Source organism: Rhipicephalus microplus, chromosome X (genome assembly GCF_043290135.1).
Source record: "Rhipicephalus microplus isolate Deutch F79 chromosome X, USDA_Rmic, whole genome shotgun sequence".
Lineage (NCBI taxonomy): Eukaryota > Metazoa > Arthropoda > Arachnida > Ixodida > Ixodidae > Rhipicephalus > Rhipicephalus microplus.
This window is the reverse complement of record NC_134710.1, coordinates 262644579-262667671: the sequence shown is the minus strand read 5'-3', so window position 1 is coordinate 262667671 and position 23093 is coordinate 262644579. Positions and strand designations below refer to the sequence as shown.

General features: G+C 45.5%; 1 pseudogene; it reads right to left on the bottom strand.

Moving 5' to 3' along the window:
* Nucleotides 1-14716, bottom strand: part of LOC142775237 (PAX3- and PAX7-binding protein 1-like) — a 53974-nt pseudogene extending 39258 nt beyond the window's left edge.
* Between the last annotated feature and the right edge of the window lie 8377 nt (nt 14717-23093).

Genomic DNA, 23093 nt, shown 5'->3' with positions numbered 1-23093 from the left:
GGGGGTGTGATAGCATCTCGACGGGCAGCAACCTTCCCCCCAAAGGTCGCAGCTGTTAGTTTCCCCGACGAGGGCTAGGAGATCTGCCCCGGACCACCTCGGAGTAACTGCGCTGCGGAGGCGAGTTCGGTGCAGGTGAAGGAGAGCGGGGTCGACGATACGGCACTTCGGGTTGCTGTGCTTGCGGGCCTGCACTGCTGTCACGGAGGTTATCGAAATAGGCACGAAGGGAGATTTGTAGAAAGTTATGATGTCTACGGTCACGGTACGGGCAATTGCGGAAAATATGGCCGGCTTCTCCGCAATGAAAGCAAAGTGGTCGATGGTCGACGGTGCGCCACAAGTCCGCCTTACGGATGAATGGTCGACTGGTGGGCATACCTTGCGATCAAGATGCAGATGTCGGCGGAGTGTACATCGGCGCCGTTTGCATAGGCACGTTGGACTGTGGATACGGCCATGGCGGATTGGGAGCTGCGGCCCACGGCTCGTTGTAAGGCCCTTGGCTCACGTCACGATAAGCCAGCGGTGACGAGTTGTATGACACTGGAGTGGGTCGACGGACAGCTGATGCGTAGCTTACAGACCGCTGGTCTGAGAGTGATTCGGGCAACGAAAATGCCTGGCGGAGTTCTTGCTGCACAACTTCTGCAACGCAAGCCATGGTATTTTCTTGCGGAGTCACGAGGAGGTTTTGGATCTCCTCCCGAACGACCTCACGAATGAGTTCGCGCAGAGAACACTCACTACCGGCACTCAAAGCAGAGAGGCTGGGAGATGTTTTGTTTGGTTCGTCATGGTATCGGCGCCGTTGCTGTAGTGCTCGCTCGATTGTTGTAGCCTCTTTGACGAATTCCACTACGCTTGTTGGTGGGTTGCGTAGGAGACCGGCAAACAGCTCTTCCTTGACGCCCCTCATCAGATGTCGGAGTTTTTTACCTTCAGGCATCTCGGTGTCGGCCCGGTGAAATAGGCGGGCCATGTCTTACGCAAACATGGCGACGCTCTCGTTTGGTTTCTGTATGCGTGCCTCGATGAGCTGCAGAGCAGAATCACGGCGGTCGATGTTTACGAATGTCCCGAGAATTTGCTGCCGAAATTCCTCCCTCGAAGACAGCGTTGACTCGTGGTTCTCGTACCACGTACCAGCGCTGTCTGTCAAAGAAAAGTAGACGCGCGATAGCTTTTGTTCAGTGGACCAGCGGTTGGCTTTGGCGACTCGCTCATACTGGGCTAACCAGTCCTCGACGTCTTCATAAACCTCACCGTGGAAGGTCTCAGGAATTAGAGGCTGATAAACAGTAAGCTGTGAAGGCCCTCCGGTAGCCATTTCTCCTGGTACGGTGTGTTGCTGGAGAAGTTCGAGCGGGATCGCCTCGGGACTAAGGCCTCGCTGTCGGCGACTGTAGCGGTGGAGAGGAGTATCCACTGCAGGAACGGATTGCGGTGGTGGACTCGATGTGCTAGGGCGCGGAGTTGTCCCAAGCATCAGTTGGAGAAGTCCAGCACCTCCACCAATGTCGCTAGGTGAAAATAACAGAATACAGGACGACGGTGCGACCAGAAAAAACGAGGTCTGTATTAACAGAACAAAAGAGCAGCCGCTTCGACTTTTTCTTCCTCGGAGGAACCGTGGGTGCTGTCCACGCTCATCACTTCATCATCCTCTGTCTTCTCTCCCGGCCTTTAGCCGTGACAATACTACAATTGAAACGGGGTTTATTGGCATCAATAGACCTGCTGTTCAAGTACTACTTGCGCCAATAAACCCCGTTTCAGAGTGGTGGAGGTGCGCGGTAACTCAACCTGGAGCTCCGCAACAGGAAACTACCTGCCATATCAGACATGGCTGAAGAAAACACCCAGCAAGGTACGACCCAGCCTTTGATGGTCATCGTGCCCACTGCGCTACGCGTGCGCGATCCACCTTTTTTCGACGGTACTGATGAGCAAGACGTAGAAGATTGGCTGTCGACATTTGAAAAGGTAGGCGCAAGCAACAAGTGGGACGACCCTTCGAAGCTGCAATATGTACCCTTCTATCTGAAAGAGGTGGCGAGTCTCTGGTTTAACAACCACCACTCGGAATCCGCTACTTGGGGTGCTTTTAAGCTACGCATTACCGATGTGTTCGGTTGACCCGAGGTACGCAAGCTCCGTGCCGAACAGCGCCTACGGGGACGCGCACAGCTTCAAGGAGAAGGCTTCACAAGCTACATCGAGAATGTGCTCGAGTTGTGCAAGCACCTTGACCCTTCAATGATCGAGGCAGACAAGATCAAACATATTTTGAAGGGGATAGACGATGACGCCTTCTAGATGCTGCTGGCCAAGGGCCCACGTACCGTGTCGGAACTCGCCACTCTTTGCCAGAGCTTCGAGGAGTTGCGCAAACAACGGGTCATGACACGGCGTCCAGCGGCTACCGATGAAACTCTCGCGGCAATGAGCCTGGGTGGAGACCACAGCACAATCATGTCCGAAATCAAACGATATGTGCGCGAGGAGGTGGCCCGACAACTTTCGTGCCTGTCGTATCTACCGGCAACGGAACCCACTTCTGAGCGTCTCGCGACCGCCATCAGGCAGGTAATACAGGCGCAGGTCTCTGAGGCATTGCCATTCGTCTCTCAGACAGCACCCGTCACCGCGCCATTGACTTATGCTGCTGTTGCTGCTACTCCGCCACGACCTCCGCTTGGGCCGACTCCCCAGCCTGTACGAGTATCAACGACGCCATTTCCAGCAACACAACAGCGCTATAACGGAAACCCTTGGCGCACAGTTGACAATCGCCCGATCTGTTAAGCCCAAACCACATAAGCGCGAAAATGCACGCGACAGCGACGAGCGACGCGACGTAGATCGGCTTCGCGCGATCAGACGCTAGCGCAGGCAAACCTCATTTACGCGACGGCTTCGGCGAGCGAATTCCACTGTTGCTGGCATGAGGCCGTCAACTCGCACCAAAAAAACCGCGTAGCGAGCGGTTTTCAATTTAAAAATAAGATATATTGTTGTGTAATGGAACGGAAAGTGTTTATTATTGCCTTGCAGCACTTTTTTTATATGCACATGCGTAATAATCATTGCGTTATTTTTGTTGCGCATACGTGTCTCGGGCAGGGTCACGTGCACCTATGTAGTCTTTGTCTTTTCCGGTTTTTCGCTATTGGCTGCTTGAGCCCAGCACTTCCGGGCGATGAGCGACGGTTTCCAAATCTGGAGAACCGAGCGATTGCGCGAAAACGAGCACGCGACACGTCGCGCGAACGCCCTGTTTCGTCGCTCATAGCGTCGTTCGTCGCTGTCGCGTGCATTTTCGCGCTTATGTGATTTGGGCCTTACGCATGCGGATATCCAGGTCACGTGGCGCGCTTCTGTCGCCGGCGCTTCGCAACGGGCCCGGCTGCACCTCTGAGGTACCCTGACTACTCTTTACCGGCCCCGTACAACGCGCAACGAGAACTGCCACGTCAATGCAACCGAGAATCAGTGGAACGTGACCCGTCACCAACCGAACTAGACCACCGCCCTGCTGCCGACTACAGATCATTCGGTCCCCGTCGCTAATCCTCGCCCCACCGCTTTCGTTCTCCGTCCCCTCTGCGTCGCCGACCGAACCCTGTAGAGACGGAAAACTGACTGCCGCAGCTCCGGAGGCACGAGCTGCGAATTTGTCGCATTGTACAAGTCCTCGCCCGTCTCCCACAAACATTCTGGAAGTGTTTGTTGAAGGTCTACGAACTCTTTCGCTTGTTGATACGGGTGCCGCCGTATCTGTGATGAGTCAAACTCTGCCGTTCGATACGAAAATAACGACGACGCCTTCCGGCGTTTTGCTGAATACCGCGAGTGCGCAACCAATTCGACCAGTCGGAGCATGTACGGCGAGAGTAAACATTCAGGACGTCCTGTACCACATCGAGTTTCTCGTGTTGACCACTTGTGCCCACGACGTGATACTAGGATGGGGTTTCTTTGTCACGCCACCACGCCATAATTCACTGCGCTTGCGCGCAGGTGGAATTATCTGTGTTTTCAGATGCGCCGTCTACCGACAATGAGCGCGCTCACCTCGGCAACCTTCTTGGTGCTTCCGACGTTGAAGTTCCTCCTCTTAGTGCTATCGTTGTCCCCGTCAATCACACTGAATGGTCCGGCTCTACCGTTGTGTTCTCCCAATCTGACGTTTTCAGTCGCCGCCATGGTACGTCTCTGCCATACGCCATTCTGCCACCTCACCAAGATACTTCCGGAATTGTCGTTTGCAATCCTAGCTCATGTCCTCTCACCTTAAGAGCTCACCAAACACTGGGCTATGTTCATCCTGTTGATGACAACGTTATTGTGCCTATTGAGTCTCACGACCCTGGCCAGCAACTTCAACTGAACGCCGTTACTCCTGTTTTAACGCGGGATGACTACTCCTCGGATATCTTCAATCGTTCCATCGACAGCAAGCTTCCTCCGGATCAACGGGACCAGCTAATAACCCTTCTGCATGAATTCCGAGATTCATTTGACCATCCTCAAAAGGCACTGAGTCAAACTAACACCGTCGCTCACGCAGTCTACACCGGAACGCACCCTCCTTGGCGGCAATGCCCCTACCGCGTATCACCCTAGGAACGAAGTGTAATTGCAGAGAAGGTGGATGATATGCTTCAGCGCGGTGTCATCAAACCATCTTCTAGCCCCTGGTCTTCACCTGTGGTGCTAGTGAAGAAAAAAGACGGTTCGATTAGATTTTGTGTCGACTACCGGCGACTGAACAAAATTCCACGGAAAGATGTATACCCAGCACCTCCACCACTCTGAAACGGGGTTTATTGGCGCAAGTAGTACTTGAACAGCAGGTCTATTGATGCGGAAAGCGGGCGGCAGCAACCGACGCAGGAAACACAACGCTCGGGGGAACAGCTCGCGCTCGGCTCCTCTTGCTAAAGGCGTGACCCACTGGGGCACATATTCTTCTTCCTCTCTACATAATAAACATAATTAGGCAGGTGGATGGTCTTTGAACACCAAATGTTATTTTCATATTTCGCGAAAATAGCGAGCATTGAAATTTTCGAAAATCGAGTAGGGTAAATGAACTAACATTTTAAAATTTAAATTGCTTGTTCTTGAGACATAAATGAGATAAAAGCTCATGAAAGTGCTAAGTGTTATTAGTCACATATCAATGTCGTCACAGCAGCGGCTAGTAAGACTAGAAAGTCTCGCACGCAATTCACCAAAATATTGATTGATTTGTGGGGTTTAACAATTCACCAAAATAGCCTACTTGTAAGGCACAAAAATACAACTAGTATATCAGATATATTAAAAAAATGCTGCTACATGTAGCATTGTCTATATTTTAGTATAGAGCTACTATGCAAGATGTATACTAGACGACAGTATACAGCTGGCTCTTGTTTTCATTCAGGCTTGCTGTATGATCACATGGTTTAACTCAATTGTTTTCAGTTTCCCCAAAGCCATTTTGGAGCAAGTTTAGGGCAGTTACTAACAAATAGCATTGCATTTTTGAGCACCATGGAGCAGCAACTCTTTTTTAGAGAAGGGTGGAACAATTGGAGCAGCATTTCTATCACTAATGTCAGCCCACTGGTGTTTCCTGTACTCATTTGCCTCTTACATCAGAATCTCTCACAAAGGGGTTCGACTAACAAAGTTTTTCTTGACAAATGTATCGAGTGTCAATTTTTTGCTCTGCCGGGTTAATTTTATATATTAGGCATCACTAATTATCTGAAACCATTTCACAAGCGCAAATAAAATCACACTTGCCCTCAGGAACAGTAAGAGTGCTTCAAGAATTCTAGACTCATTCAGAGCCAATTTGAAGTGCCTAGCATATTTACGTTGAGTGTACTCCAATGAACTTCTTTCTTCGGAAAATCTGTTAATATCATTCCTCACAGTTGCCATCAATTTAAGATATAGAATAACAAGCCAGAGGCACCAAACTTACTTTTGACCGCTGACCACCTTGTGTGTAGAAAATTAAAGTTCATGCCAACCTTTAACTACTTTTCTGGTGATACTAATAATTCAACCTCCAATGTTGAGCAGAGCTTGGGCCCAGAGATTAAAAAGCTCTAGAGACTTGCCTGCTCTTTTGCATCCAAGGTTCTCTTCGTGCTGTGGAGCTCAGCTGCTGTTGCCTGCAGTTGCTCGGTTGTCTCTGCAACTTCTCGCTTAGTTCTCTCAAAAAGTTCCGTCATCTACAGAGCAAAAACCAAGCACATACTCTCAAGCGATTTTGTTCTGCTGTCATAGGAACTTTCAGCCTAATTTATTCAGGAAATGTAGACCATTTTAAAAGATACAGCCACAGTTATGAGAGACTAGTAACAACCTTTGAAAATATTCCTTTACAGCATGCATTCACCAATGAATACCCAAAGGCAGTTTCTCTAAATGACATGCACATTAAGAGTCGCCCTTTTTGACAAGTATGTGCCAACATTATGAACCATGTCAAACACAATAACACTATGTACAGCACTCATGGATTCAGAAACGGCATCTTTGGTTAACATGACAAGTGCTACTAGAACTGCTGTTAGATGAAAATTACATCAACGCGACCCAAACTGTAGGAGGTAAAAACAAAAGTATGAGCATTACTGGGCTCTATTATTTTTAGTTCCCATCTGCAATTGCAGTAGAACAGTCTCTCGCAGTCTCTCACGAGTAGAACATGTTTGCCAGCTTTGAAACAACAAGTGTACTTGATTTCACGAATGACTGAGACAAGAAAAAGCGCCCAAAAAGTGAGTTAAGGTTCTTTGGTAAATACGAAGCCCCTGTTACTTCTTCCAGTGCACATACACACGCACACACAGAAATTGAATGAAAGAAATAAATCGTATAGAACTCACGGTTAAAAGCTTTGCGTTCAGGGACTCTATTTGTGCTTCTTTTTCCAGGATGTCTTGTGATTGGCTGGTCGGCCTCATTTCCATCATTCTTGTAAAAAATAAAAAATGCGGTGTCAAAGTTTAAAACTGATGCAGCACTAATAGTAAGCAAAAATGAACTTTTTCAAATAATAAGCAAGCTGTGTTCAAGTATGTTCAGATAAAAACGTCAGTGCATGTCTGCTGACCACCCTTTTTCGCCAAAAAATAGTTTTTTTCCGAATTCCCATGACCAGGAAATCCCTTTCTGCCTTCTTAAAAAAATTCAGAGGCGTTCAGTAAGCTGCAACCATTTCAGATTTGGTGTAAGTGATATTTCGATGAAACCTCAAAAAAGAAAAAAAAACGGTTTTAGCCGTACTAACTGTAAGTCTGAGAAGTTTACGCCACATCCTAAGAATAGTTCTCTTTGATAAACCCTTATTAGTTGGCAGTTTGGGCGCTGTTCTTTCAAGCGAAAAAAATCGAGAAATTGGCACACAGACTTATATTGCTTAAATTTGACATTTTTTCCACCGCACACAAAAATGTCAGACTTCCGAAAAATTTCGAGGGCACTGGCAAATGTGAGAAGAACAAATTTGCAGAACGTGATTGCTGAGAGTGAGGTCAAATGCTGATGATTGATTGATATGTGGGGATCAACGTCTCATAACCACCATATGATTACAAGAGACGCCATAGCGGAGGGCTCCTGAAATTTTGACCACCTGGGGCTCTTTAACGTGCACCCAAATCTGAGCACACGGACCTACAACATTTCCGCCTCCATCGGAAATGCAGCCGCCGCAGCCGGGATTCGAAACCCGCGACCTGTGGGTCAAAAGTGAGGTCAAATGTTAGCAGAAGCATTTAACTGAGGACATGTCTTTTATGATGCAATATCTTGAAGACCAATAATAGGAAAAAGAGCCATCTTCGATTTTCTTCAGAATTGAACCCAAGCAGATGCTCTAACTTAATCTGTAAAACCATGTTGCATTACTTTTGTGAGAACGGAATCACAAAGCCCAAAAAACATTAAAAGTGATGTAAACTGAGTAACCATGGCATCGAGCTCGCTCGACGCCGTTTGAATAGTTAAAATAAAATAAAAAATCGCTTTTTTTAATAATGGTCTTTAAAATATTGCATTTTCTGCGACATGTTCTCAGCTAAATGCTTCTGCTAACGTTTGACGTCACTCTCAGCAATCACGTTCTGCAAATCTGTTCACCTAACACGTGGCATTGCTCTAGAAATTTTTGGAAAGTCTGACATTTATAAGTATGAAAAAAAAATCTAAAATTCGCAATTTTTTCAGTTGAGAGAACAGCGCTCAAAAGTAAAAACTGTTCATTAAAAAAACTATTCCCAGTATGTGGCCTAAGCTATTCAGACCTACAGCTACAACAGTTATTTTGTGGGATCTCATCGAAATATCATTTTCACGAAATCCTAAGTAATTGTCGCAGCTCAGTGGACACTTACAAATATTTTAAGGTGGCAAATTTTTTTTCTGTAAGCCAATTGTGGTTTTCTGGTCCTGGAAACTCTGGAAACAATATATATATATATATATATATATATATATATATATATATATTACTTTTGTGGATGGGAAGGCCCACTTGCTTAAATTAGGCTGCTTACTGTTCACTGAAACCACTTGCTCTGGCACACCATCAACTGCACGCTAACCGGTCCATAGTTGGCCTGTTGGCCTGAGAGTTTGCAACCAAGCAGCACCAAAGGCCCTTTTGCCATTATTATTCTAATTTGACAGTTTAACGCACTTTCTTGAAACACCAGAAGATTTCACTTTCAAAATTTCCATTGCGACGCCTAACAACATTACCGCAATGAGTGAAGAACATATACGCATAATGATACTTTAGAGAGAAACACCCGAGAACAGTAATACAAACTCAAAATACTCATACTAAGCTTATACACTGCAGCCGCAACCGCTGCACTTCCAGCAGCCCTACTCAAGTTGTGCCCCGGGAACGTATAGTGTTCGAGCCATGCAACTCTGCCAATGGTGCATGAGCAGTATGAGGTGCGCCAACGAATGCTGCTCTATAGTTTCCCCTCATAGCACAGAGTACCTGAATTACAAATAAGTAATATTGCCGTGCACCAATGTACAATATTCAGCACATCAGCATTACTGCAGCAATACGCTGCTCGTACAAAACGCCGTGTTCCGTGAAGTGTGAAGCAATTCACAGAAGACGCACCTTTCTGGAGGAGTCCTCAAAGATTTTGAGCCTTGACGTTTCCTCGTGAGCACGGAGCAGGTGAAAGAGCTCCTCATTGTACAACTCAAGGCAGAACACCTTGATGGTGAACTCAAGACCCTGCGACTGAAGCTCTTCAAACAGCTGCTGTAGCGTGCGTGGACTGCTGCCAGCCAAGGGGTCGTCAGCCCGGCACAAGTTCACATTCGACCTGTCGCCTTCCGTTTCGAAGGCCTTGCCTGTACCCGTTTGACCGTATCTGAAATTTCAAAATAGAGCGATGGCAAGCAAGCTACAATGGCACTGTAGACTACTGGTGGTAAAGATAAAAAAGGAAACTTCGACGAGATAATTCACACTGAAAGAATAAAAACAAACACCTGGGGCACAAGTGGGAACAACGCAAAAAGGCAGTGTGCTTGATCTTTGCTGGAAATCGAACAGCTTTGCATGCGTGCGGGCAGTAAAGAAGAGGAAAGCGGGGAGGGGGGGGGGTGGCTTGCGTCGAGCAGAATCATAGTGCCCTACTCAGGCCATGTTTATATTCGAATGGGACAAACCTATCAGAAAATTTTTGGACCACGCCCATGATGGCATTTTTCTTAAGGCTAGGGTGCACGGCATGATTGCAATAACGCTGTCGAAGCAAGGACCAGCAAGAAAGCGAAAAGCACAAGCAAGAATATTGAGGATGTTTAAGGAATTCACATTGCATGGTTGTACAGCAGGCTTAATCAAGAAAGTGTCACTTATAAACACAGAGTTGTCTCAATTGCGTACGTGCGCTGCAAAGAAACTGGGAAGGTAAATATATGCAGCATCATTGTTCAATACGTCCTCACTTTGCTTACAAAATTAAAAAAAGCGGCATGACAAGATGTCTGGAGACAACGCAGCTGTTACAGCAGAACTTAGGTGTCGGGGGGGGGGGGGTATTTAGACGCACCCCTCCCCTCCTGACGCACCCCTCTCCTGCAGAATTTACGCACCTTGCTGATCCTCTTTATTTCTGTCAGAAACCGACAACTTTTTAAAAAATTACGAGAATGTGCTCTGACCCATTTGTGTGATATTTATGAGTATTCGGTCCCTGGGTAGAGTGTTTGCTAGCACCCTCTGTAGCTAAGGCGGCAAGTATGAAACACACCTTAAGGCAAGAATCATCGCGATATTCTGATCTTTACACGCGTAGTCGCAGCTCACTAGTAAAGTCTGAGATGCTACCAAAAGTATACCACATCTGCGGGGTCGAATCTCTTGCTTTGTAAGCACAAAACAATATTCCTGCGAGGATAATGGTCTGTATAAACGATAGTTATAGCGCGAGAACAAAACGACGACACGGAGACAAGAAGGACACGTAGGACACGAGCGCTTCGTGTTCTTCATGTCTCTGTGTCGTCGTTTTGTTCTCGCGCTATAACTATCGTCATGTCATACCAACTAGCCCAAGCTGCCACACTTCTAGGCCTGTATAAAACTATGTCAGGTGTGTTAGGAATACGTGCGATACCATTTATGCACAACAAAAATGCAGTATCTAAACTACACCCCTCAAGTAACTGGTACACGTTACAAGGCCGCTTTGAAGTTGTTAGTATAAACAAATTGAGAACAATAATGAAGGCCGCTTTGCAGTATGAATCAAGCGCACAGCCAAACAACCTTCTTGACACATCCCAAACTGAGGGTTTGGTGATTGCGCGCTTGCGTAAGCTTGGGAAGCGAGAACATTATGAAATTTAAGGAATGTTTACACGTTTTACGCCTTCAGATAACAGGCTTGAAACAAAATTTCAGCGCTAAACATATGTCGCGCGAACACAAAGCAGAGATGAGACAGTGTGCTACACTTGAACTGCTGATTCTTCACTTCCCTAAACCGTGTTTAACAAAGAAGAGGTGTAAGAAGGCCAGGTGCACCACAAAGTGCAGCACTTATACGTGAATGTAGCCGGCACTCATTTCATAATTGACACGTATCCGTCGTGCGCGACGAAGTTGAATGAGGTCGTGGGATAAGATGTTGGCCGCGGCAGCCGCATTTGAATGGAGAATAAGTGCTAGAAGTTCATATACTTAGATTTAGGTTCGCATAGAAGGAGCCCAGCTAGTCTTAAATATCCAGAATCTTCCACCTCGACGTCGATCGTAATCGTATCATAGTTTTGCGAGGTAAAAACCTCAACAATTCTCACCAGTTACGAAATACGTACGACGTACAAGAGCGAGAAGGATAGGACACAGCGCAAACTTTAATGGATCTTTAAATACTTATGAATTCTTGACTCTTCGGTGCAAATTACGGTTACCCATGGAAGTGGTAAATTTCAAGGAAGATTCCGCAAACAGGGTGGGGGGGGGGGGGGATTTTTGGAAATGACGCCTCACTTATTGTTCATTGTGAAGACACATCACGGGCTATATAAAAACGGTAGTGTCAGAAATTCGTAGCTTCATGCAACGACTGCATTTCTCTGAGTTTATGATTGCTGATCTCGCTTTTCTCTAAAAAGTCGCCGGGCTTAGGTGTGCAGGGACAAGCGTTTTTTCGATGTTTCCCTGCGGACCCTGCTTGCTCCTTTATCTCATGTATAGCATTCAGAGCCAGGCGAGAACAGTTGGGAACGGACCCGACACGCTTTGTACGGACGCATCCTGCTGCGGCATGAATGGCTTTTCGCTAGCCGCTGTTGGATCGGTAAGCAGCCCGGGTTTATTCACCTCCGCTTCAGCCAAGACAAGCTCGGCGAACACGGCGGAAGCCTTCGCGGCAGCAATCACCACCAAAGCTAATGAAGCTATGGGGCAGCGATGTTATATCCTCCCGGACTCTCAATAGCACGCCGTTACATCTTGAAAGTCCGTGTACCGGCGTGTGCTGGTCCTCCCAATCTTTGGTGCAACAACAGACCAGGAACATTACGTCATATGGTATACCGGACCTATAACAGAAACGGGTGACGATAGAACGCACAGTGTAGCTTGAGTTGTTACTCACCGAGTGAATGACCTTTGTCCAAATGCCCGTCTGGTATACCCCAGGCTTTCCGCACTCCTCAGGATATCTTCGAACACCAGTGTCGACAACGACAGCGATACTGGCTTGCTACTTCTTCGCCTTCTTTTCGTTTGCTCACTTACTTGCTTGTCCCCGACCCACTCTCGGCCAGCTGTAAAAGAAGAAAAAGAAGAGCCTTGAAACTGTGGCACAAACGCGAAAATTACTTTCAGGATGTCGGACTCTGTGAAATAATAGCGTGAGATTTGTACCTTCCAGGATACCACCTTTTTAAATTATAAATTGTTATTTCCTCTGTGGTGTACAAAGTAAGAGACACCATAGCAGCGCTTTATTTGGCAGCCTGTCGAAAGGAAAGTGTGCTCACAGGTGACTTTAATTCTCATCATTTGTCTTGGGGCAGAAAGACACACCTGTGTGGTAGCCGACTGTGGGAGTGGACAATTGACCAAAATCGCTCGTGTATAAATAAAGGACACGTAACATTTGTTCGAGGTCAGACCCAATCAGTGTTAGATTTGACGTTTTGTACCAGTGTCATTAATATTTTTTCATGGTCCGTGGTTGACTCTGCAAGTAACGGCGACCGCCTTCCGGTAGGTTTTGACATTGTATGTCGAAAGACAACTTTAGAGCAGCAACCTCGAGTATATGTGCAACCATGAGAAATTTCAAATCTGTCTGCGTTCGGCCATTGCAAAACTTCAGCATGGCAATGGTCAAGAAATTGCATCTAATATCGGCTCGATACTGGAGGAACGTCGGAAAAATTCAGACTTCGTTATTCCATTGAGTAAACGGCCATCCTCTCGTTGGTGGACTGATGAATGTACGCGTGATTACAAAAGACGGAAAGCCGCCTGGAAGAAGCTTCTGCATAATCAATGCCCAACAAATTGGAAAGACTATCAGTTTTTTGCCGGCGTATTTAAGTGCACTGTTAAACGTGCAAAAGAAGAATGTTACAGTCGACATTTCGATTATCTTTCCAAATCAAACAATAAGTGTGCTCTGTTTGTGGATCTGTGGTCAAGGAAGGTACTGTAACACCTCTAACTTTAGAATCATATATTTTGACGCCGCAGGAGATGCCAACTCTCTGGAAGAGATAGCTGGAGGTTTAGAAAGTCGCTTTAGAACAGATCTCTCGACCATTCGCAAGATGCAGGTATCTATGCATAAATTTACAGAAATTTCCGTACCTGAATTGACTGAAACTTTTCTTGCTCTTGTTACCATTCTGAGGGCATACCACAGGAGAAATCTATTAAATATCTTGGGGTAATTTATAATGCATCCCTAAACTGACGCCAACACATTGAATGCATAGCTGGAAAGGGTGCACGAGCCGTCGGCATTTTACGTAGGATAAGCAACTACTGAATAGGCATGAAAAGAGACACTCTAGTAATGCTATATCGAATGTATATTCGTCCTATTCTGGAATTTGGATGCATGCTTTTCTGTGGTGCTCCAGCCTACAAAATCCGTCCTCTCAATCTTTTAGAAAGAGAGTCACTACGCTTATGCCTTGGTCTCCCTAAAGCTGGTTCTAACGGCGTTTTATACATATATAGAATCGAGAGTTCCTTCTCTTTCGGGCAGGTTTCGTACCTTAACCGTTCAGACCTTTTTAAGATTTTATGAGTCACCACTCCAGCAGTCGCAGACAGTATCCATATCCTTTCCGGAATTAATTTTTGGTGTTAGATGGCTGCGGCTTCACACCCCATAAATTGTATTTGTACAACGTTTACTGGACCCGCTGAATGTACGTATCGGCTAGATAAGGCTGACAAGCGATAATTCACCTCATGTGGATATTCAATTGGACGACATTTTCTCTAAAAATGCAAAGTTGCTCCCCCATCACACTCTAAATGGTTTATTGCAAGAACACTTGCAGAGCATCAAAACAAGTGTAATTATTGCTACTAATGCATCACAGAGTGACGTAACGTCAGCTGTTGGTATATTCAGCCCGAAATTTGATTGGTCTTATCCGCTCCGTCTACCTGATTTCATACCCGTTTTTGTGGCTGAGTTTCTGGCAGTGGTACTCGCCTTACGAAAGTTAAACGCGGAAATTTCATCCGCTGTTATAATTACAGATTCTCTGTCACTTTGCACTGCACTTTCTGTTGGTGCTAAGTCGCACATAATAAATGCGTTTCGTGCATTATTACCCCCCCCCCCCCCCATGTGAGAAAAGTTAGAATAGTTTGGGTTCCGGGCCCTAAAGGATTGCTCTTAAACAAAATGGCCTATGCTTTCGCGAAGTCAGCAATAGGTGGACCAATTTTACCGTGTTTTCCACCATCCCCTTTTGTAACGGCTGCGCGACTTCTCGGGCGTACCATTATGGAAAGTTCCACAGGTACATCACTCACAAATTCGACTGCATATCGGCACTTATTATATCCCTGGCGCCGATCCTTTTGTGACACACGTAAACTAAAGTCGCAATCGCGAGGCTGTGCTGTAGGGTGCCAAACTAAATTTCTACCAACACAGGTCTGCTCAGGCTCTTTCTCCATTGTGCACTTTGTGTGGCGAGCCAGAAACTGTGGATTATCACTTTTTGACATGTAGACGATTTACTACAGCTCGTAGATTCAAGTTAGTAAATCCTTTACGTGCCCTTGGAATGAATTTATATATGCCCGTGATTCTGTCCTTTGGAGCCTCTACTTCTGGGTTTGCCAGAGCGAAAGTTAGTGAGGCAGTGTGGAATTATCTGAATGGAACGAAAAGACTTACAAACTAATATTATGCTTTTGTGTCGACGCACACAGAACTTGTCCCTCTCTTTCTTTTTTTTAAAGTGAGGTTTTGATCTAGGTCACTAATACAAAATCTTTATATTAAGTACAAATCAGTGATCATCAGAAAGTCATTCTAAAATTTTTAACGTTTTCAATTTGTAGGTTCCTCTACTCTAAAATAGAATAATACTTTATAAGACCACTCATTTATTGGCCGATCCCCCACAGTTGCTATGAGCCACAAGTGAAGGGCAACAAAAACAAGAACAAGTGCGAAAAGCGGCGCCACCGGCGGGTGGCAGATCTCGACGAGAGTTCGCGGCAGTCAAAGTGTTCTTGATCTGGCGCATAGATAGGCAACTTCAGATTCAGTAGCTTCATCATTTCTAAAGGTGATGCTAACGTAAGATATTAACTTGGGATTAGTTTGTCACCTAAAAGAACTTGGCTCGTACCCACAGAGGGAAGCTCCATTGTATGAAACTCTATGGTACAATATAAAATAAAATAAAATGTTATGCCACATAAAAAAAGAAATGAGAAAACGACGAGAAGTGACAGTGCTCGGGGTATGGTGCGGGCTTCTTCTTTCTCGTGGTAAGTCACAGAGAATTGTCTCATGAGGCCGAAATTTTCTTGCCTGTAGCGCCCGGGGAAACCCCTGAAGGGCGGTAAGCCTGATTCGCGTGATCGACGGCTGGCGTTCCAGACGACGCATCCCACCTCAACACAAAGCGGACAAAAAGCGCTCCAAGCAACTTTATGTCAGCCTACTATTCCTATAAAGCTGTTGCATGTACAGGGAGAGTAGCAGAAATCGAGTACCTTCGCTAAGACCGAGCGCCATCAGCGCAACCCACCGGCACTCGTTAGCGTAATGAAGCGATACTCAATTGGTTACAGAAATATTACAATAATTACTACATCCAACTGCCGAGCTAGCGTTCTTTAGAAGCTCCAAGCGAAATAGCTCAGCTAGCACAGGAATGGCGCAAAGTTACAGTAAATTTGTTCGAGCTTAGTTTCTTTGGCATCGCATGATGTTGATGAGGAGCTGGCGTTACTGTACACATTATTTTAAAAGAATAGCGGAAGCTAGTTCATTGTTCTTTCCCGTTTTCGGAACGAGTTTTCATTACAAGTTTTTTGAATGCCAAAGGAACTCGTTACAGTTACATTACAAAAGTTGGAACGTGTCGTTATATTGTAACGGGTGCAAGAGAGGAAAAGTCAAAAACTAGTTTATTATGGGCGAACTTGTGCCCTGAAAATCATGTGCGAAAAGATGGTAGAGTCCACTAGAGCGTTCCAAAACAAAAACTGTTCAGCTGCCCACGCACCTTCTTTTTCTTCGCAGCTCCAACCCACACTGGCTCGTGCCTGTGAACAAGAGGCATGAGTCGTGCGGCCCCAAGCAAGAGTGCGCACAAGACTGTGGACGCTGATTCTTCATAATGTCGGATATTGTAAACAGTCTCAGTGGCATTAGTCCCCCTTCAAAATACGCATCATCCCGATGCGCGATGGAGGGAGGCAAACAGAAAAAGGGAGCGCTTTCATTCCCTCTCATAATAGGGCTTCATACGAACGACGTGTACGACTTCTGCGCTGTTTTGCTGCTTTGAACAGATGTGTCCATCGGCGATGACTTCGTAGTTTAGGTCACTAATTCATCGGAGAACCTTATAGGGGCCAAAGTATCGACAAAGAAGCTTTTCTGATTGGCCGCGGCGTCGGAGTGGTGTCCATATCCACACTCGCTCACCTGGGTTGTACTGAACTTTTCTGCGGCGCAGGTTGTAGTGACTTGCGTCCTTGTTTTGCTGTTGATGTATTCGATGTCGTGCCAACTGGCGTGCTTCTCAGCCCTTTTCAGAAAGTCGTCAAGTTCAGATGGCTCGTAATTGTCGTTGTCTACTGGCAACATGGCATCGAGTGTCGTAGTGACAGTGCGACCGTAGACCAGCTAAAATGGTGTGACGCGGATGGTCTCCTGCACTGCCGTATTGTAGGCGAAAGTTGCGTATGGCAAGATTTCGTCCCACAATTTATGCTCAATGTCAATGTACATCGACAGCATGTCAGCGATGGTGCGGTTCAGGCATTCTGTCAACCCGTTGGTTTGGGGATGGTATATGCAGTGGTCTTCCTATGGCTGGTGTTAGTCATTGTCATTAAGGACAGCATCAAATCAGCCGTGAACGCTGCTCCTCGGTCAGTAATCACGACGAGTGGGGCTCCATGGCGAAGAACAATATTCTGAACGAAAAACTTCGCGACTTCCGTTGCCGTACCTCGCTCAAGGCAGCCGGTTTCAGCGTATTGTGTCAAATAGTCTATTTATTTATTTATTTATTGTACCCTCAGGGTCCGAGGCATTGAAGAGGGGAGTGGGTATACAAAAAATGGATTCAGAAGGTGAGTAAAGGGGAGTACAGGATTCAACGTTTACTGAATAATCAATTTTAGCTGATAACAAAGTTAGGACACAAAAGCAGAACAAAAGAGATCTAGTGTACATATTTTAAATAATCTTAGTATACAATTCTAGCTACAAAACACATCAGAACACGCAAGAACATAAAAAAACGAAAAAGGCACACGTCATAAGTAACCTCAGTTTACAATGTTTGTTAGTGCAGCGCGAAACAGCTGATAATCAGTAATCGCAGCAGTCGCTCCAGGAAGCTGGTTCCAGTCTTTGCTGGTGCGTGGGACAAAAGATTCTGAACACGTTCTTGTTTGGCATATCGGTATACCAACTTTGTGCGCATGATCGATGCGAGAGGGCACGTAGAACGGTGAAAGAAAAAGATTAGCACGAAGGTGGGGGCTGTTGTGGAAGATTTTATGAAAAAGGCACAGGCGAAAAAACTTACGACGAGAAGAAAGGGAAGTTAGCTGCAACGAGTTTTTCATAGCTGTAACGCTTGCTGTTCGATCGTAATCGTGTAGGATAAACCGGGCAGAGTTATTTTGGACCAGTTCGAGGGCTTTAATTAGATAAACCATGCTGGGATCCCAAACTGAAGCAGCATATTCTAATTTACTTTTAACCAAGTTCTTATACATCAGTAGTTTTAGAGAGGCAGGTGAAGAAGAAAAATTGCGACGAAGATAGCCTAACATACGGTTTGCATTGTTAATAATGTTGCTTATGTGAACGAACCAGGTCAGGCAAGAAGTAATGTGCACACCTGAGTACCGGTAGGATGAAACACAATCGAGTAGAACATTATTAAGATGGTACGAGGCGGGAGTGGTTGAAGTTCGACATACGCGTAAAACTTTACACTTTTTAATATTAAGGTTCATTAGCCAAAGACTGCACCATTTTGAAATAGCGTTAAGGTCGTTTTGTAAAATACTAACATCGCTTGTGTCGTTAATTTCACGAAATATCACACAATCGTCCGCGAACAGGTGTATGTTTGATGAAACGCAATCAGTGAGGTCATTGATGTAAATTAAAAATAAGAGGGGGCCCAGGACTGAGCCTTGGGGTACGCCCGAATTAACAGAACATTCTGGGGAATTATATGAGTTGGCTGCAACAAACTGTGTACGGCCACACAAAAAGTGTTCCAGCCATTTGAACACACCACGATCAAGGTTAAGTTTGCTAAGTTTCAGGAGCAGGAGATTATGGGACACTTTCTTAAAGGCTTTTGCAAAATCTAAAAAAATACAGTCCGCTTTGGAGCGACGGTCAAGAATGCGGTGAAGCTGGTGTGTAAAAGACAGTAATTGTGTTTCACACGAAAATCCCTTTCCAAAACCATGTTGTGCATCCGTGAAAAATGAGTTGGATTCGAGAAACGTTACGATGCTTGTGTACAAGACATGCTCCAAGACTTTACAAGGAATGCTCGTAAGGGATATAGGGCGGTAATTTAAAGGAGATTCTTTGCTACCTGATTTGTGAACGGCGACCACCTTACCGATTTTCCACTGGATAGGTAGGGACCCGCTGTCAATGGATTGTTGAAAAAGTTTGGTAAGAAGAATTGAAGAATACGAGGCCGTACCTTGAAGAAATTTAGAAGTTATAAGATCGACACCAGGGCTTGAAGAGGGCTTAAGTGACTGTATTATTTTAGAAATTCCCCGAGTGTCAATAATAATTGAATTCATGAGTGGATAATCGTGCAGCTTTGGGGAAGGAAGAGATGTACTGAAAGAAACCACAAAATTACTACAAAAAAACCTGTTCAGAACAACCGGACACTCATTGTCGGGAATGGATTCGTCATTATGGTCCATCAGTTTAATTGAATCAGTCGTGCTTGGATTAATTACACGCCAAAAGCTTTGGGGATTGTTTAGAAGCAAGCTAGGTAAGGTACTCTGGAAAAAGTTGGATTTTGCATTTTTGACAGCGGATACATAGGAATTGTTAGCTACTTTGTATGCAACCCACCGAGCGTTCGTGGGAAGCAGTTTCGCTTTATGGTAAAGGCGCTTCTTACGGTTTGATAGACGTTTTAAGTAGGCATTGTACCATGGAGCTCTGGCATGCGAAGAGATTTTGCGAAGCGGGATGTATTTGTTGATTAGCTCGTCGACTTTTCGCAGGAATAATTTCCAGTTAGCTTCAACTGTACAGTTGTCGAAATTGTCTAGAAAAATGTCAAGGAAAGTAGACAGTTCAATGTTAATGGCATCGAAATTTGCTTTCTTATAATCACGAATTTGCTTAGTTGTCTTACGTGTTTCTAGAGCTGGTACTGAGATGTCGAAAGAAAGGATTGAATGACCAGATAAACCGGGTAAATATGTCATGCACGATAAACCGGGTAAATATTTCATGCACGTCAGTGCAACTGACGTCAACTGATAGTCAGTCGCAACTATTATCCACCTTTTTCCTGAAGCCGACATTGGAAACGGTCCGAGGAGGTCCATTCCAACCTGTTGAAATGGAGTCGCAGGTGGCTCTATAGGCTTGAAAAGGCCGGCCGTCTTGAGGGGTGGTGTTTTTCGCCTTTGACACTCGCGACATGTCTTGACGTAATGCTTCACGGACGCTAGCAACTTGGGCCAGTAGTAATTCTGATGAATTTTGGCGAAAGTTCAACTTGCGCCAAGGTGACCCTCAGACGGTTCATCATGACAGGCTTCTAAGACTTCATGCCTCATGGCTGATGGTACAACGAGTAAGAACTTCTCCTTGTTGTGTTCAAAATTCCTCTTGTGCATTATCTCGCCGGCAGAATGAGGATAACCCTCTCTTAAATACGCGAGGAACTTGTTCATCGTGCCCTTCGAGATACCTTATAATGGTAGCAGTTCCATGTCAGCGCGTTGATGTTCGGCGATTTCTGAGGTTTTTATCACACAAAAGAGTGGGAAGTCCTCTTTTTCTGAAAGAGTCGAGTGAACTGGTGAACGTGTTAAGCAGTCAGCATCATCATGCTTTCTGCCAGACCTATATACGACCGTAATGTCATACTCTTGGAGCCTGAGACTCCATCTCGCAAGCCGTCCCGATGGGTCCTTTAAGATCGCCAGCCAACAAAGTGAGTGATGGTCGCTGACGGCACGGAACGGCCTGCCGTAGAGGTATGGCCTGAACTTGCTGATCGCCCATATGACTGCCAAGCACTCTTTTTCGGTTGCAGAGTAGTTTCTTTCCGCTTTTGAGAGGGTGCGGCTAGCATATGCTATCACTTTCTCTTCTCTATTTTGCCATTGCACCAGGACCGCACCTAGGCCAAGATTGCTGGCATCTCTATGAACTTCCATATCTGCGGTTTCGTCAAAGTGGGCCAGGATAGGTGCTTGCAAACGTTTCTTTAGTTCGTTGAATGCACTGTCTTGTTCGGTGCACCAAATAGATGGCACGTTTTCTTTTGTGAGTCTTGTTAGAGGTTCGGTAATTTTCGCGAAATTTTTCACAAACCGCCTATAATAAGCACATAAACCCAAAAATCGGCGTACCTCCTTCTTGTCTTTTGGCTTGGGAAACAGCCCCACGGCCACAGTCTTCTCCGGGTCCGGGCCAACACCTTGAGCGCTGATTACATGACCGAGGAAACGAAGCTTCTCGAATCCAAACTGGCATTTTTCCGGTTTAATCGTCAAGCCGGCTGACTGGATAGCCTGAAGTACTGAACGTAGTCGCCCTACAGGCTATTAAACGTTGCTGAAAACACCACAACGTCGTCCAGGTAGACTAAGCATGACTGCCATTTTAGGCCTGAAAGGACGCTGTCCATCATGCGCTGGAATGTTGCAGGCGCACAACACTGGCCGAATGGGAGTGATTAAAACTCATATAGACCATCCAGGGTTACGAAAGCAGTCTTTTCACGGTCCCTTTCGTCCACTTCAATTTGCCAATAACTGGTTTTTAAATCCAATGAAGAGAAATACCTTGCGTGCCGTAGCCGATCCAACGTATCATCAATACGCGGCAAAGGGCAGACATCCCGCTTGGTCACGCTGTTCAGCTTTCTGTAATCAACGCAGAATTTCAGCGTGTTGTCCTTTTTCCTCAAAAGGACTACAGGATACGCCCACGGAATATTGGATGGCTGTATGACATCATCCTCCAGCATCTCTTTCACTTGGCTCTTTATGATCTCACGTTCCTTCGGTGATACTCTGTACGGATTTTGGTGTACCGGCCTTGTAGCTTCATCTGTTATTATTCGGTGTTTAACAACCTGGGTCCGCCGTACTTTTGACGAGGTAGAGAAACATCCGGTGAAGTCTCTTAGGAGGTCTTGAATGATTTTCTTCTCGGCTGGGGATAGATTTTGGCTGATTGCAACTTTTGCAATCGGTAGAGCTACTCGGTGAACGACCGAGAAGGAACGGCTTAGTGGCAGCCGTGCCTCACTCACGCCCACAGGAACGAGTCACTGTTGCGGCTAGTGACTGCGTGTAGCCGTGTAACGCATACGTGTGCGGGATAACTGTGTTGGTTTGTGTTTTGTCGCCAGCAATCAGTTTCATTCATCAATATCTATGTGTTTGCCGGACTTATCGTCTTCGGATTGATTGTTCAACGCACCGCACATGAATTAAAGTGAAGTTCCATCAGTCTATTCACTACTCATGCAAATAAAACGGCAGAAACTTTGCAAATAAGTGAGAATAGTTTCTCTGTATGTTTAAATATAGTCAGTGTGCCTGCGTGTGTCTGTAAATAAATAAAAAAATGAATACAATTTACCTTATTTATTTCGTCGCTCCGTAGGTTTATTAAACTTTGCTCTTACACATCGACCACACGTTCGATAGCGCACAGTCTTTTTCGGGAAAGAAATGATCCAAATAATTGTCAAAGGGCTTTCAAGCGTAATACAGTACTTAAACAAGCGTCCTTTTTGACGCAAAAGGCACTGTAAAGTCGTTAAGCATGTAAAACTCGCCGCGAACGCTTTATCTTTTACCGGTACGATGGTGGCAATGAATTAATAGCCTCCCGTAGACGCACTCGCTCGGGCAAAACGAGTGCCGTCACGGCGGCAGTGAGCAGGCCTGAAAATATTCTTCTTGTTGGCATTGATCGGGTGCATCTGGCTGGCATTGCAAAAATAAAGGTGACGTTCGTCAATCGTTCGAACGCTACGTTTCGTGCATCTGAGATTTTTTTAAGTCGCATGCCAAAACATATGAGCTCCAGCTCCGCGCATGTATGGACGGTCTGGCACACTATCAGTCACAATCTGCGTATGACCGTTCTGCTAAGTGATCTGTAGTCGCAGTCACTGATGTTATATGTTTATACCAGAAATTACGAAGTACAAGAACGTTTTTATAAATGTCCAGTTTATTATTTCACAGAACATACTAGTCACCCTCAGCTTGGGGCGTATTCTCGCACAGAGCTACCAGAATTACATATATAGACATCGATATTTGTAGGCACAACAGCGCTGTACCTTTGTGATTACTGTGAGCGATTCTATTCCCTTCTTCTTCATTTCTAGTGTACTATCCGTGAATAACATAAGGTCATAATATATTATGCAAGACTTATTTGGTATTAGAGACCATATTTTGATTCTCAGTGTCTTATTTTCGTATTATAACGTTTATTTTTCTTTATCTACAACTTCCTTAATATTTGCACCTACATAATAATCCGGCAAAATTTTTTCCCTATACCTCGTAGTGGGTAAAATCCATCTCTGCTTAA